The sequence below is a fragment of the Canis lupus genome, chromosome 3 (genome assembly GCF_003254725.2).
Source record: "Canis lupus dingo isolate Sandy chromosome 3, ASM325472v2, whole genome shotgun sequence".
Lineage (NCBI taxonomy): Eukaryota > Metazoa > Chordata > Mammalia > Carnivora > Canidae > Canis > Canis lupus.
This window is the reverse complement of record NC_064245.1, coordinates 34,413,176-34,431,166: the sequence shown is the minus strand read 5'-3', so window position 1 is coordinate 34,431,166 and position 17,991 is coordinate 34,413,176. Positions and strand designations below refer to the sequence as shown.

At 38.0% G+C, this 17,991-nt stretch overlaps 1 long non-coding RNA gene across 1 annotated transcript in view; it reads left to right on the top strand.

Moving 5' to 3' along the window:
- LOC125754852 (uncharacterized) overlaps positions 1–17,991 on the top strand; it is an 83,276-nt gene that overhangs the window by 44,678 nt on the left and 20,607 nt on the right. Inside the window, exon 2 of the long non-coding RNA XR_007409780.1 lies at positions 11,191–11,350. This is a non-coding gene — a long non-coding RNA (uncharacterized LOC125754852). The remainder of the gene's footprint in view (positions 1–11,190; positions 11,351–17,991) is intronic.

Below are 17,991 nucleotides of genomic sequence, written 5' to 3'. Positions count from 1 at the left end.
ATGTCAGGCTCCCGGTGCATGGAGCCTGCTTCTCCCTCTGCCTGTGTCTCTGCCTCTCTCTCTCTCTCTGTGACTATCATAAAAAAAAAAAAAAAAAAGATTTTGAGTCCTAGCCTATGTTTTCCTCACTGATTTGAAAGGTTACCTTTACCTTGTGAGAGTTTCTTCTGTATCCTGAGTTTGAATCTGCATTCCCTGGTCTTAGCATATTTCCCTTTTGCTGTTCTGAGTTGCTATCACCTTATAAAGCTCTAAAAATATTTGAATGTGGGCTAACGGTTCTGGAGCTTACGCATCATGGGACCTGGGTGGTAAGGGATGGTGGACAGGTTCTGGTTCTTTGGCATTCTCTATCCCCTGTGTTACCCCCTCTCTATCCCATATTCAATGAATCCTCAAATTGTATCATAGTTACTTATATATGTTTCTAACAACATGGTACCCTGGAAAGGCCTTCTTTCCTGCCAGAAACACAAATGCATTTTGAATCAGATACAGCACTTAATGTAAGTAAACTAAATGAAATTCCCAGTAACCAAAAATAGAAATAAAAATCAGCCAGATGAAGAACTGAGACTAATGCTGGGTGGCTTCTGGGGATTTACAGCAGTGTGGATAAATGTTTAATATCTGATCTCCAGGAGATAAAAGCTTTAATTGGTTATGTTTACCAATTTCCATGAGGTAATTACTTCTACCAAGGCTAATTTCAAACTACCAATGTAACATCACTGAACACAGAGTTTGGAAGAGCATAATCACTTCCTGTGAGTCTGTGCAAACTGGATAATGACTCACCCCAAGGACTTGAACCCAGGCTCCTCACACATATATGCCAACACTGCCTGTGACTTTGACCCACCCAGAGAGTGGGATTTTAACATAAACCTCAATATAAAAATGACAATCTCATGGACAGATCTAGAGGGCATTGCGTTAAGTGAAATAAAGTCAGACAGAGAAAGACAAATGCATATGATTTCACTTATATGTGGAATCTAAAAAACAAAGTAAATGAGCAAACAAATAAACAAATAGAAACAGACTCATAAATACAGAGAATAAACAAACTGGTGGTTGCCAGAGTGGAGGGTGGGAAGGAGGGCAAAATAGATAAAGAGGATTAGGAAATATAAATTCCAGTTATAAAATAAATAAGTCTTAGAGATGAAAAGTACAGCATAGGGAGTATAGTCAATAGTCAATAGAAATAATCAATAATTTTGTAATAACATTGCATGGTGAGTACACTTATTGTGGTGAGCATTAATACATAGAATTGTTGCATTAATATGTTGTATATTTGAAAGTAATAATATAACATTGTATGCCAACTATACTTCAATAATTTATTTAAAAAATTAATTTTTAGTGGAAAAGAGAACCACCAACTGGGCTAGTGCCCTGGAATCCAGACAAGTGCTGGGTTGTGAGAGGGTATTTGAAAGAATGAACTGCACTTGTCAACATCCACACACAGGGCCATTCACTGGCCAGAGGATGTACTTAAGAGCAAAAAGAATAATTGCAATGGATAGAAATAAATAAAATATGTTAGAGTCTGTGTGATTATCATAAAAAAGAAAAAAGAACCCAACTCATTGATCACCTTTGGTGGATACAAAATATAATCTTTTTTCTGAAAATTGATAAAGAAAAACACTTTACTTTTCCTTTTCAAACTGTAGCTCAAGATATATGAATATTTGATTAGGAAAGGTTTTTTGAATGAAATAAATCAAACCCATAACTGCAGAAGAAATGATGTGAGGATATGACCATTTGCCTTCCTTAATGACAATGTCACTAAAACCATTATTTGAAAGGCTGATGAAAACATCATAAAAGAATGATCAAACCTGAATCAAGTGATTAATCTTACTCGCAAAGAGAGAATCAGACATGATGTGCCTCCTGAGATTATGCAATAAGGAATTACTGCCCCATCTATGAAGTCTCCTTTCCAGAAACTTAAGCTTGTAACTGACCAGGCCTCAAGGTCAAACTAATAGTTTACAAGAAATTAAAAAAAAATATTAGAACAAGTTAAATACAACTGCAGGGATGTGGTCAGCCAAATCCAAAATATGGGAAACTTTACAGGACAGTAACACTATTCTTCAACAAATAAAATACAAAAAGGAAACAAAAGAAACAGGACAATGCCATAGATTAACTTTTAACTGAAGAGGTATTGCATTAATTTCTTTTTTCTGCTGTAACAAACCACCACAAATTTATTGGCTTAAAGTAACACAAATTTATCCTCTTACATAGTTCTGGAGGTACACAGTATTATAAGAACAAGCAGACCTTCTTCCTTTTGGAGTTTCCAGGAGAGTCTGTTTCCTTGTCTTTCCAGCTTCCAGAGGCTGCCAGCATTCCTTATCTCTTGGTCCCTTATTACTCCAGCCTCTGTTTCTGCTGTCATATCTCCTCTGACTGAAACTCTTGCTTTTCTCTTTTAAGGACCCTTATGTTTATTTTAGGTATACCTGGATAATCCAGAATAATATTCTCCATCCCAAAAGCCTTAATTTATTTATATCTGCAAAGCCCTTTTTGCCACATAAACTAACATTCACAAGTTCACAAGGGGTTAGGATGTAGACACCTTAGTTGCTGTTACTCAGCCTACCACAGGCATGTTAGTCAAATATTGAATCTGGTTCAGACAAACCAACTATGGGAGGAGAATTATGAGACAATTGGGAAATCTGAACACTGACTAGAAATTTGACACTAGTAAATTTTTGTTAAGTCCTTTAGGTGAGATAAGGTATTTTAGTTATGTTTTTTAGAAATCCTTTCTTTAAGGGATATGTACTGAAGCCTTATGGATGCACTGACTTGATTTGGGATTGGCTTTAAATACTTGAGTCTGACCATGTGTGGAGGAGTCATTGCAGCCAGGTGATAGAGGTGTGGGGTACATGAGCTCAAGCATGCTTGCAGATGGGGTAAAGCTATTTAGAATGAAAAGTAGATTATCCCAAAGAGAAAAGATAAGTTATGCTGTGGAAAGAGATCAAACCTACCCCTAGTGAAGGATTAGCGTTTGTCCAAGAGAAAGAGAGCCTCTCTTACCATGATAGGAAGCTGGAAAACAATGTAGACAGGCAGGTCTGACAGTTTGGTGAGAGAAAATGGAAGAATTTCACTTCTAGTAGTTTTTATTTTCTATACCAAGTAGGAGATGTGATAGCAGCAAGAAGAAGTCAGGTGGGTGGGGGTATGAGGAGAGGCAGGAGATTTGAAACACCATTGCTTTGAGTAGCATTTACAGAAAATGAATAGGGTTTGTGAGCTGTGGTGAAGTCTTGTTAGTCATTCTGAGTTTATGTGAAAACAACCGGTTCTATTATGTGGTTTTCTTCAGAACTGCTAGGTCATGTGAGTTCCGAGAAAAGAGATACATAGTCTTCTCAGGGTAGGGGTTTGTCTGCTGGTAAGACAGGAAGACCAAAAGCTAGAGAATTGAGGGTTATAGCAACCCTGTTGTTGAAATGGAAGGCTGCAGTCATTTGAGATGGTAATGACTATTAAAGGTAGGATAGTTCAGGTCTTGATAATGTTCAGGGTGCCTGTGAAGTGAAGTGGTTCCTGGATGTGGTACAGATGATGGCCATGGGAAATGAAGTTTGCAATGATCTCAGAAGGCTATGCCACCTTCACATCCCTTCCACTTAAGCAGTTGCCCATCTCAGCGATAATTATTTGCAATGCCATCCTGTATGGGAGCAGGGAGATCCTGCACATCCTTTACTTGCAGAGTTGCCTTTTTTTTTCACTGGATGAAATGGAACTGAGTGAAATGGTAGAATCTGAGTTCCTTGAAGTCAGATGCTCAGGATTATTTTCCATTTTTAAATCTCAGTGCTCTTTATAATGATAGAAGCTGGTAGGTACTCAATAATTATTGCTAGTTTGAAATTATAAATCAAATAAAGGACAGAAGTATTCATAAATGCATCCTTATTAATAAAAAAGAGACAGTTGATGCCATCTAGGGCCCAATGAGATAATGCTATTCCAATGTTTATCTTTTCCAACATCACCAAGTCACTATCCAGTTCTTAGCAAACACTGCCCACGTGTCCCACAGATTTAACTCAATCCTGACACAGCCTCCTTGGACATGGCATCAGATTTCACAGGTTAGGGGTTCAGTTCCACATGACTTCCCCCACTTCAGACACTAATTACAAATCCAGGCTGTCATCTGGACTTCTCACACACTAGCTACACAAATAGGAGGTCCTTGCCTCTCCTCAGGTTTGACTAATTTGCTAGAGTGGTGCCCAAACTCAGGGAAGCATTTACTTACCCATACCAGTTTATTATAAAGGGTATTATAAAGGATACAGATGAACAGCCTGATGAGGAGGTACAGAGGATGAGGTCAGGGTCTGAGCAAAGGCATTTCTGTTCCTATGGAACTGGGGTTTACCACCCTCCCAGCATGTGGAAACTCATAAGCCTTCACCTTTCAGGAGTTTTTATGGACCTTAATCTGTAACACCTCTGCTTTTCTTTCCAGAGGTCAGTGGGGGTAGGGAGGTGGTAGTGGTGGTGAAAGTTCCAATCTTCTTATTATTTGGTCTTTCTAGTGACAAGCCCCATTCTGAGGCGATGTAGGGTCTCCACCACCCTAGGTCACTTCATTAGCATAATCTCAGGTGGGCTCAAAAAGCTTCTCATGAATGACAAGATATTCTTGTCACTTAGGAAATTCCAAGGATTTAGGACTCTGTGCCTAGCCCTAGTGACAAAGACCAAACACTTCCAACTGTACTACAGGCATATTAGTGAAACTGGAAATACACCGTGAAAGAAAAGGAAACCTCATATTAAATGGAGTCAGGAAGCCCTGAAAAGGGAGCTTTCATGTATCATTCCTTACAGCCTGTAAAACCAACAGAAAGAAAGAAGATTAGAATTATCTTGACAAAGGAGGGCATTTTTCACAGAAGAATTTTATCTCCTGCCTTTAAGAAAAAGAAGGAAGATGTCTCTGCCTCAGCAACAATGCACTAACCACAGCTAATAGCCAATGGGAAACTACTACACCTCAAACTCATATTCTTCTCCACTTAATTTTTATTTAAAACAACCCTCGTCAATTTCCTCCTAGAACCTAGTAAAAGCTGACCTTCCCTTTGTCTGCTTGGACTTGCCGATGGTTCATCATAGTTTGTTTGTCTTGAATTGCAATTTTCTGCTATTCCCTAATAAACTCATTCTGCAAGTAAAAGAACTGGCTGTTTTATTTTTAAGATTGACATCATGAATCAATCTACAATCATGATAGAGGTAGTGGAAATAGTAACTTGAGTTGAAAGTAATAGCATTTTAGAAAAGAGGAGTCTAATGCATTTTTGATAAAAGGAGCAGGTCATGGAATGGGCATAAGAATGGAGAGTATGATATAGCAGGAAGAAAGTGGGTGAGGGTCTCCAGATCTGCAGGTGGATTCTCTGTAATGTCAACCCCCTGAGAAGTTTCCATGAATCTGCAATAGGTAAAAATTCAGGTATCTGTATGGGGGAGAAGAAATGTGTATGCCGTGAGGTTTCCACCTCATCAGGGCTGCTGAGTTAGGCTCCCTGGAGACCACAGGCTCATCACTAAAGGATTTCATCACCATGCCTGCCAGGGCCTGGAGTCCTTTCCAAGCAACAAAATTATAGGTGTGAAATATATTTAAGCTATTTTCTTCAAAACATATCACGGAAAATCACAAGAGGATGCAAAAGATGACTTGCTCCCATTGAAATGGCTAAAACAAAAGTGGTAGAAATAAATTCATGATGAAAAATATCCAAGGAATGGTAGGGCAACAGGCTATCATTACTCAGAATCTGGCCTGTAATTAAAAACTCCCAAAAGGTTTCAAATTTCCTACTTCACCAATTTCACATTGTACTCCCACTAATTCTACCTGCAGAAGGCAAAAACTTTCTAGAGAAGCTTCCTCACAGCATTGAGATCCCTGCATTGTGAGTGTGGCACTTGCTCTAATCCTTTCAACATTCTGGGTTCTTACCGGGTCTAAATTCATTAGTTTTGACAGGACCACTGGGAAATTGTTTGAATGTGTTGACATGAACTACTCCTCCATGGCTGAGAATTGTCAGGTAGATTACCACTGTTTTTATTGAATTTAGAAGAGAAACACATTTCATTAACAATCTTTATAATGGCTGGAAATAATTTCAAACCGAAAATAAAATTTCAGATTTTAAATTCTAAGTATCAGGCAGTGGATTGTTGACTCTGCATAACCTGGTTTTCTGGTTTGGCTTTTAGAGACCACCTTTGTGTATATCTATTTCCTCGGACCCATTTAGGAGATTCAGGAGAAAAGATGAGAATTCAATTCTAAGGGGATGTAGATTCCTTGAGAATAAGACATAAAAGTTTGCCTTTTAAGGTTCTCTTGCACACAGTAGTTAATCAGTTATGTTAAAAAACAAAGTTCAACTGCGTAAACTTGAAGATCTAAATGGCTTTACCAATGGATTCATGAATTGGACAGTATCTCCTCTAGCAAGTAGAGAGATGCTTCTAGGAGTCGTATAAAGTGGGAGGCTTTTATAGGAAAGAGAGGGGAGGCAAAACATTGTTAGGAAAAGAAAGGAAAGGACAGTTTCAGGCCTAGTCACCTTCTTTTGGAGGAGGAAGAGAACAGCAGGATTTTTATCTCACAGGTGACCTCACTAGTGGTGATCAGGAAATTTCAGATTAATGCTTAGAAGATCACATTCCTAGGATAGGTTGAAACTTGTAATTAGGTCTTGGTTTTCTGTCATGGAGGGCAAATGACTCCATTTGGGGCTTTTGTTTTTCTTTTCTTTTTTTGCTTTGTTTTGTTAATAGTTTCTCTTGAGTGAATAAAACCATATCACTTGATTAGTGTGTTAGGACTTTAAAGGAAAATATTCAAGAGGGAAAATGTCAAAGATATCAACTGGATATCATTTTAATTGAGTAAAAGCTATATACCTAAAAGCTAGGTTTCTTCTGCAAGCATTTACCCTGAAGGCTCATCCACCCACTTCTTCCATTTATATTGGCAGAACTGAAATGCTGTAAAACTTCAGTAACTTCAATGTGCAGTTTCTAAATGATGAATGGATTCCTTGTTCCCCTTTCTGACCCAGTTTAGAGAGCTGTTCAGGTCACTGGGCTGGAGACACAGGTGCTTGGGGCCTATTTCTCAAGGAGCATGTAGCTGCCACCAGCTAAGAGCTTGCATTGCTCTGTGGACTCTGCAGTGGTGTTGCAGCACTGCTGCTGGCTGGCTTTTCTTTGTGATTGAATGAACAGATGTCCTGGAGTCTGGTTACCTGCTGTGGGTGCTGAGACTATTGGTCTGCATGACACATCTCCTTATCTGCCACATCAGGCTGAAGATAACTGTCAGGAGGGTCTGGTGGCACAATTCCAAGAAAAGTGATGGGTATTACTAAGTCGAATGGCTGGTACTTTTTTTTAACTTGTGGTAAAATTTACATAACATAAAATTACTATCTTAATCATTTATGGGTGTACAGTTCAGTGGCTCAGGTACATTCACGTTGTGGTGCAACCATCACCATCATCCATCTCCAGAACTTTTCATCTTCCTAAACTTTGCACTCATTAAATATTAACTCTCCGTTCCCTCACCCTCCCAACCCCTGGCAACTACCATTCTACTTTCTATCTCTATCAATTTGGTGACTCTAGGTGCCTCATATAAGTGAAATCATACAATATTTGTCTTTTTGTTTTACTTAGAATAATGTATTCAAGGTTCATCCATGTTATACCATGTGTCAAAATTGCCTCATTTTAAAAAGACTGGATTATATTCCATTGTATGGGTATATCACATTTTTAAAATCTATTCATCCATTGATGGACATGTTGTTTCTACCTTTTGGCTATTGTGAATAATAATGCATTGAAATAAACATACAGATAGTTGTCCAAGTTCCTACTTTCACTTCTTTTGGAATTACCAGATCATATAGAAATGCTATGTTTAATTTTTTGAGGAACAACTGTACAGTTTTCCGTAGTGGCTACACCATTTTACATTTCCATCAACAGAGCATGAGGATTTCAATTTTTGCCCACTCACAACAGTAATTTTCTGATGTTTTATTATAGTCATCCTAATGGATGTGTGGTATTATCTCATATACAAGTGGCCAAAAAACGATGAAAAAATGTTAATAATGTTGAATATTTTTTCATTGTTATTTGGCCACTTGTATATCTTCTGTAGAGAAATGTCTATTCACGCCTGGTACTTCTTATGTTGAACAAATATATATTGTCATTAGAAAGGTCCTCCACTGAGGAAAAAACAACTTGAAGTTTTAGTTAGAATTGAAATCAAGTACAGAGTGACACTTATGCTCAGGACTTCAGGCAAGTTAAAAAATTCCTCTTGGCACATCACCTGTTCAATGGGGATTCTGAAGCAGGTGGTCCTTGATTTGGAAGGGTTTTACATGCTCTGGCCACTATTAGAAGCTTTGTAATGCTAATAAGTATGGTCTTCAGGATTAATGCCAGTGTACATACTAAATGGATACCCAGTAAATTTAGGAAGCAAAATAAACAGGCAAAGGAAAAAAAGAGGGAGAGAGAGAGAGAAAAACCAGGAAACAGATTGTTAGCCAGGGAACAAATTGATGGTTACCAGAGGAGTGGTAGGTGATGGGATTGGTGAAATAGGGGGTGGGGATTAAAAAGTACACTTATCATGATGAAAATAAGATAAAATAAAATAAATAAAATAAAATAAAATAAATATTTGTAATACATATATCTGATAAAGAACTTATATCCTTGTATCCAAAGTATATACAAAATTTCTATAATTCAATAATCAGAAAAACAACATATAAAAGGAAGTGAAGAAACAAAAAAGATTCCCAGCAAAGATGTGAATGTGTTCAGAGTCAAATATTTTAAAAGGAACTGAATGAAAATATCTCTGGCCTAGCATTTGCCATGTGTTTCCTGATTTTAGAGGCATGGGAGAGTATCCAACTGGCAAAGAGAAGATTTGCGACAATGACCCTGATTTTGAATAGATGTTTAATACAGGAGATTTATCAGAAAAAGGAGACATTATTTGGAGTCCAGTTTCACAAGGTTATAAGTGCCAGCCAGTGTAGTGCAGATGGAACCCCTGTCCTTCCTCCAAATGGTCATGTTATATACATTGACTATTTGGCCATAAAGTCTTTACATGTCTTTGCAAAACATAAGTTTTTGCCTTATTTGTTTTTCATTCATTTTTGGTAATCAATTCTGATATTTTTGTGAGGACGAAATTGATTTCTGGCACAAGACCTCTAATGTATACAATTTTACCCATATAAGATAAGATCTACCTTAAAATGTCCAGACTTGCAGCTCTCTCCAGGAACAAATTGAATTGTGTGGTGAGTAGCCTGTGTCTGCCTCAGGAGTCACTATGAGAATTAAATGAGATGAATGTAGAAATGTTGAACCAGAGAACTCACTGTGACAACTCTGATTTGGACAGCCTTGCTGTGGGTCAGATGTGATGGCAAATACCATGCTGAGTCACGCAGTATAAAAGTCGATTCTGCTTTTTTCCTTTATGTCCACTTAAAAAACTCCTATATTGAAACACTTCACAGTATAATTTCATATTTATGCATATGCATAATTGACTGGCCTACTTAGTAGTAATTTGCTAATATATACTTCACAGTGTCAGGAGAAAGGTATTTGTGGAAGTTTTATTTTACTATTTTTTGAATTTTATATTATTTTAGTTTATTTCTTTTGTGTCAAATACCTTCAGCTACAGTATTTATGCCCTTTTCCCTCTTTGTGCAGAATTCCACATTACATACAATGAAGAATACCTCATGGGCAGGATGAGGTATTTGGGGCAGCATTTCATACCATCAGGAGGAGAGATGCTTTCAGCTGCGGGGTCTGAACTTGTCCTTGCTGGCCCTGTATGTGAATGGCCATAGGAGTTGTTGGGGTTTGTCTTCAGTAATGGAGTCACCACACTGCCACTCTCTGCACTGCTGTGTATGGGCTACCATCTGGAACAGGAATGCTTTCCATATTTTGGACACAGTGCTAGCCCTCAGAGTTGATGTTGTGACTGCTATAGTTGGTGCATTAATCCCTGTCTGACTGGCCAAGTAATGAAACCCCATGGAGGATAACCATGGATTTAATTTCTAAATCACCACTATTGTTCTCTTTTCATAAAAGAAATCAAGTTTTAGTGAAATTAATGCCTTCATGAGTGAGCAAGCCCCATGTGTTCATGTCTAAGGGACCTCTGAGATGGCACAAGTTCTGCCTCACTAGGAATGGTTTTAAATTACTCAGGGCACTGGGAACTGAAAGGGCATTTGCTATATGCCAGGCTCAGTGCCAAACACTTAATATACATGGCTTCATTTATTCCTTGCTCAGCCTCCTTGTTGATACCATGAACTGGCTCTTTTAGCATCTATCCTACAGAAGATGGAAAGCTAGATCTTACCTTTGCCACATCATACTGCAGATGTGAGTTCTGACTGATTTGTTGTTTCAAATAGAAAGTCTTAGATTAGGAAGCCAGAGATGGTGTGGGCGGTACACTTCTGGCTGACTTGCTGGCTTTGGTCATTAGTGGGTTATCAAGAGATAGGGTTGAGAATGTCCATCTGCATTGTGTTTTGCTTTTGTGGGTTAGCAGGTGCAGCATGGCTGTGTCACAGTACAGTAGTTTCCCATTTCTGCATCACAGTGAACACTGTGCTTCCAAAAGGCAATAGCTCTTTTGAGAGCCCAGTTCCCTAGTTCTGGGCATCAATTCTATCAGGAAGTCTAGAGCCAACCACTCTGGCTCTGTGAACAGGTTTAAGCATCTAATTCTCAGTATGGAATCCCTTGCTTCATTAATTGGTTAAAGTATTTTTTTTTTCCTGAAACTGATCTGACCGATAAGGATGAGATTTATTATTTTGACTTATTGGATTTAAATCCAGGCCTGTCATATCTATAGATAACACATTACACTATCCTTTCAAAATAAGTGTGACCTAATAAATATTTGAGAAGCACAACGTGAAAATCCTCTCTTTCCCCATCACATAGGGTGTTGGATAAAGCCCGGCAAATATCCTTTAAGTGTGTGTGTTTTTCTTTCAGGAAACAAAAACAAAGGAAAAGTGTGAGATAATTTTATAGGAGACTACAAAGAAGAAAGAAATAACAAGAAGTGTAAGCTATGATTACAGCTGCTTAGCTTTGAGGAAACTTACTCCTGCTGTTTGTAATTGAAGAGCTTGAACTTTAATGTTGATACCAGGTAAGGAGATAAGGTATGCCTCTGAGCCCCAGGTGTATATTAGAAACTGAGATTCACACACCAAGACAGAAACATAAAGACCTACACTCTCAGTGAAACCCAGTCTTAGTCTAAGCTCTGAATGGAGAAAATGCCAATCTTAGAATTTACAATATTCTGCCTGCAACTTACATGAATTTGAAGTTCATATTTATATTGCTAGAGTAGTACAATAATTCCCCAGCCATGGAATTAATATATGAAATGGTTGAAGGCACATTTTCATGGGATTTCTGGCAAAAGAAAGTGCAAGCCTTATTTGTGGGGATAATTCTCACATGATTCCCATAGATAAAGCCCTGATGATGATGAACTCATAATCTACAATCATAAAGGACAGGAGGAAATAATTTGCCATGAATGAAAGTCAATAGAAGCAAGAAACTATAAGATTAAACCCTGAAAAAAATGTCAGGTGATAAAACTATCAAATAAACACCATAAAAATATTTTTTAAATGGTTAAAAGTATGTAAGATAGAATTGAAAAGCCATGACAAATAACAAGATACTTTAAAAAAGAAAGTTTTTTTAAAAGACTTATTTATTTTATTTGAGAGAGAGAGAGAGAGAGATAGCATGTGTGTGCATGCACAAGAAGGGGTAGGGGCAGAGGGAGACATTCCTCAAGCAGATTCCTGGATGAGTGTGGAGCCTGACCTGGAGTTCAGTCTATTGACCCATGAGATCACAATCTGAGCTGAAGCCAAGAGTCAGACTCTTAGTCAACTGAGCCACCCAGGCACCTCTAAAAAGAGAGATATTTTTAAAGGAAGTAAGAGAACTTCAGTGTGTGAAACAGCATGTTAGACATAGGTTAAGAGAGACTTGCTGAATGAATTAAACATCTAAGGAGTATACAGCACAGAGAAAAACAAGATAAAAAATATGAACCAGAATATGAATGATACATTGGTTAGGAGTTCATTTTTTATTTTTTTTTTAAGTAGACTCCATGCCCCGTGTGGAACCCAATGCAAGGCTTGAACTCATGGCCCTGAGATCAAGGCCTGAGTTGAGATCAAGAGTTGGATGCTTAACTGACTGAGCCACCCAGATGCCCCAGGAGTCCATTTTTATTTATATTTACTATAACTTCCAGAAAGCAAAAGCTGAAAGAATGGCTGGGGTGGGGGGGGAGGGGAGGGGGATGGTGTTTGAGGAGGTAGTAGTTGTAATTCTCTTAGAAATCATTGAAGATATTGCTCCTCAGATTCAGGAGGCATTAATTCAGAGGAAGTCTCATTTATGAAATAAATTACACCACGATACTGATCACCAAAGACAAAGAAGAGAGCCTAAGGCAGATTACTTTAAAAGAAAGAAAGCAATCAGACTCAGAGCAGATTTCTCAATTTTACTATAAAGCAGAGATCAGCAAACAACAATCAATGGTTCAGAGACTTGTTTTTGCAAATACGGTTTTACTGAAACACAGTTATGCCCATTCATTTACATATTTTTATGGCTGCTTTCATGCAACCAATACAGTTGAGTGGCTCTGATGGGAATCATATGGTCTATCAGAAAAAGTTTTCTGACCCCTGCTATGGAGGACAAGAGACAGTGATCTATATTTAAAATTCTGAGACAAAACTGTTGACAACTAAAATTCTATACCCATTTAACTATTTTTTCCCAAAGGGAAGGTAAAATAAAAACGTTTCAGAAAAAAGGAAAAATTTAGAAAATTTATCTTCCTGTCTAGTGTAGCAATGGCTGTTGAAGGATTTACTTTAGTACAAGACATGAAACCTGAACTGAAATAGTGTCATGCAGCAAGGAACGGTGAGCAAAAATTACTAACTCTGTAGGTAGATCTAAAGAAAAAATATTTGTATAAAGAATAAAAAATCATAATAAAATGGTCAATATTGAGGTTTTAAGTGAAGATGGAACTAAAACGGATGACAATCACATGTAAGATTGCAAGGGAAAGTAGCTAATGTAATTAAGAATTCAGAGGTACTTTTATTGTTTGGGAGGATGGTAGAGATAATGATTGTCTTTGGACTTTGTTAAATCAACTGTGCATGTTTCACTTTCAAGGATAGCTTCTCATGCAATAAAAATGGAATGGTATATTGGAGAGGCTAGGCAAAGTTTAGCTATGGTGACCTATACATCCAAAATCTCAATGACCTTCTACAGTGATTTAGTTCTTCACCACACAAATCCTGAAGCATGTTGGACAGTTCCCCTAACACAGCCCCTCTCCATGCTGTACCTCAGCAATCCTGGTGGCTCCTGCCAATGTAGTCATATGGCTTCCATGCTCTATACCAAAAGGGAAGGACAGCACATAGAAAGCTCACAGCCACCCTTCTACTCTTTACCTGGGAAGTGACATCTATCACAGACAACCTTACAGCAGGAGGACTCACCCTCATTCAATAACTAGGATATTTATTAGTGATCTCTTCCTACAAAACGGCAAGTTGGAGCTTTTTGAAATTCTTGTGGTTTGTGCAAGATTATCCGGCTAGCAGGGGAAAGAGTTGATGATGGGTCTCTGACTGAATCCAAGTTTCTTTCACATGAAAGATATAAACTCCATCTACAACCTTTGGAGGCAACTGACTGGGGATGGTGTGAATGAAATAAAAGCCCCGTTTATTTTATTTAAATTGTATGTATGTATGTATGTATGTATCTATGTATTTTTACACTCTTAAAATTTACTTATTTTTATATATGTTTTTATTGGAGTTCGATTTGCCACATATAGCATAACACCCAGTGCTCATTCCATCAAGTGCTCCCCTCAGTGCTCATCACGCAGTAACCTAATCCCCTGCCCACCTCCCTTTCTACTACATCTTGGTCGTTTCCCAAAGTTAGGAGTCTCTCATCTGCTGTCACCCTCACTGATATTTCACACTCATTTTCTCTCCTTTCCACTTTACTCCCTTTCACAATTTTTTATATTCCCCAAATGAAGGAGACCATATAATGTTTGTCCTTCTCTGATTCACTTACTTCACTCAGCATAATACTCTCCAGATCTTCCACAGTTTGGCAATTGTGGAAATTGGGGTGCAGGTGTCCTGCCATTTAACTGCATCTGTATCTTTACGGTAAATCCCCAGCAGTGCAATCACTGGGTCTGAGGGCAGATCTATTTTAAACACTTTGAGGAACCTCCACACAGTTTTCCAGAGTGGCTGTACCAGTTCACATTCCCACAAACAGTGTAAGAGGGTTCCCCTTTCTCCACATCCTCTCCAACACTTGTTGTTTCCTGTCTTGTGAATTTTCCCCATTCTCACTGGTATCTCATTGTGGTTTTGACTTATATTTCCCTGATGGCCAGTGCTGTGGAGCATTTTCTCATGTGCTTGTTGGCCATGTCTATGTCTTTGGTGAAATTTCTGTTCATGTCTTTTGCTCATTTCATGATTGGATTGTTTATTTGCTGTTGAGTTTAGTAAGTTCTTTATAGATCTTGGATACTAGCCCTTTATCTGATATGTTATTTGCAAATATCTTCTCCCATTTTGTAGGTTGTCTTTTAGTCCTTTTGACTGTTTCTTTTGCTGTGCAGAAGCTTCTTCTCTTGAGGAAGTCCCAATAATTCATTTCTGCTTTTGTTTCCCTTGCCTTCATAGATGGATCTTGCAGGAAGTTGCTGTAGCCAAGTTTAAAAAGGGTGTTGCCTGTGTTCTCTTCCAGGATTTAGATGGATTCTTGTCTCACATTTAGACCTTTCATCCATTTTGAATTTACCTTTGTGTATGGTGTAAGAGAATGGTCTAGTTTCATTCTTCTGCATGTGGATGTCCAATTTTCCCAGCACCATTTATTGAAGGGACTGTCTTTTTTCCAGTGGATAGTCTTTCCTGCTTTGTTGAATATTAGTTGACCATAAAGTTGAGGGTTCACTCCTGGATTCTCAATTCTGTTCCATTGATCTATGTGTCTGTTTTTGTGCCAGTACCACACTGTCTTGATGACCACAGCTTTGTAGTACAACCTGAAATCTGGCATTGTGATGCCCCAGCTATGGTTTTCTTTCTTAATATTCTCCTGGCTATTCAGGGTCTTTTCTGATTCCACACAAATCTTAAGATAATTTGTTCTAACTCTCTGAAGAAAGTCCATGGTATTTTGATAGGGATTGCATTAAACGTGTCAATTGCCCTGGGTAACATTGACATTTTCACAATATTAATTCTGCCAATCCATGAGCATGAAATATTTTTCCACCTAAAGAGATGTGTCTAAAGACACAAAGACACAAAGGTGTCTTCCTCAATTTCTTTCAGAAGTGTTCTGTAGTTTTTAGGATATAGATCCTTTATCTCTTTGGTTAGGTTTATTCCTAGGTATCTAATGCTTTTGGGTGCCATTGTAAATGGGATTGACTTCTTAATTTCGCTTTCTTCAGTCTCATTGTTAGTGTAGAGAAATACCACTGACTTCTGGGCATTGAATTTGTATCCTGCCACACTGCCAAATTGCTGTATGAGTTCTAGCAATCTTCAGGTGGAGTCTTTTGGATTTTCGATGTACAGTAGCATGTCATCTGTGAAGAGGGAGAGTTTGACTTCTTCTTTGCCAATTTGAATGCCTTTTATTTCTTTTTGTTGCCTGATTGCTGAGGCTAGGACTTCTAGTACTATGTTGAATAGCAGTGGTGAGAGTGGACATCCCTGTCTTGTTCCTGATCTTAGGGGAAAGTCTCCCAGTGCTTCCCCATTGAGAATGATATTTACTTGGGCTTTTCGTACATGGCTTTTAAGATGCTGAGGAATGTTCCCTCTATCTCTACACTCTGAAGAGTTTTGATCAGGAATGGATGCTGTATTTTGTCAAATGCTTTCTCTGCATCTATTGAGAGGATCATATGGTTATTGTTTTTCCTCTTGTTGATATAATCAATCACGTTGATTGCTTTACAAGTGTTGAACCAACCTTGCATCCCGGGGATAAATCCCACTTGGTCATGGTGAATAATCTTCTTAATACACTGTTGGATCCTATTGGCTAGTATCTTGTTGAGAATTTTTGCATCTGTGTTCATCAGGGATATTTGTCTATAATTCTCCTTTTTGGTGGGGTCTTTGTCTGGCTTTGGAATTAAGGTGATGCTCGCCTTATAAAACGAGTTTGGAAATATTCCATCCCCTTTTATCCTTTGGAACAGCTTTAATAGAATAGGTATTCTTTCTTCTTTGAAGGTTTGATAGAATTCCCCTGGGAAGCCATCTGGCTCTGGACTTTCGTGTCTTGGGAGGTTTTTGATGACTGCTTACGTTTCCTCCCTGGTTATTGGCCTGTTCAGGTTTTCTATTTCTTCCTGTTCCAGTTTTGGTAGTTTGTGGTTTTCCAGAAATGCATCCATTTCTTCTAGATTGCCTAACTATTGGCGTATAGCTGCTCATAATATGTTTTTAAAATCATTTGTATTTCTTTGGTATGGTTTGTGATCTCTCCTTTTGCATTAGTGATTTTATTAATTTGAGTCCTTTTTCCTTTTTGTTTAATAAGGCTGGCTAATGGTTTATCTATCTTATTAATTCTTTCAAAGAACCAACTCCTGGTTTTGTTGATCTGTTCCACAGTTCTTCTGTTCTCAATTTCATTGAGTTCTGCTCGAATCCTTATTAACTCTCTTCTTCTGATTGGTTAGATTTTATTTGCTGTTCTTTCTCCAGTTCTTTTAGGTGCAATGTTAGCTTGTGTATTTGAGTTTTTTTCCAATTTTTTGAGGGATGCTTGTATTGTGATGTATTTCTCTCTTTGGCCTGCTTTGCTTTATCCCAAAGGTTTTGAACGGTTGTATCTTCATTTTCATTAGTTTCCATGAATCTTTTAAATTATTCTTTAATTTCCTGCTTGACCCATTTATCTTTTAGCAGGATGCTGTTTAACCTCCATGTGTTTGAGTTTCTTCCAAATTTCTTCTTGTGATTGAGTGTAAGTTTCGAAGCATTGTGGTCTGAGAATATGCAGGGGACAATCCCAATCTTTTGGTATCAGTTAAGACCTGATTTGTGACCCAGTATGTGGTCTATTCTGGAGAAAGTTCCATGTGCACTTGATAAGAATGTGTACTCAGTTGTGTTCAGATGGAAAGCTCTGTATATATCTGTGAAATCTATTTGGTCCAGTGTATCATTCAAGGCCCTTGTTTCTTTTGTGATGTTGTGCTTATTTGCAGAAAGTACCGTGTTGAGGTCTCCTACTATCAGTTTATTATTATCTAAGTATCTCTTTACTTTGGTTATTAATTGATTGATATACTTGGCAGCTTCCATATTACAGGCACAAATATTGTTGATTGCTATGTCCTCTTGTTGGATATACCCTTTAAGTATGATAGAGTGTTCCTCTTCATCTCTTACTACAGTCTTTGGGATAAACTCTAATATATTTGACATGAGGTTCGCTACCCCATCTTGAATCATTTGAATGATATATGGTTCTCCACCCCTTCAATTTCAGTCTGGAAGTGTCCTTAGGTCTAAAATGAGTCTCTTGTAGATAGCATATAGATAGGTATTGCTCTTCTATCCAGTCTGATACCCTATGTCTTTTGATGGGATCATTTAGCCCATGCATGTTCAGAGTAACTATAGAAAGATATGAATGTAGTGTCAT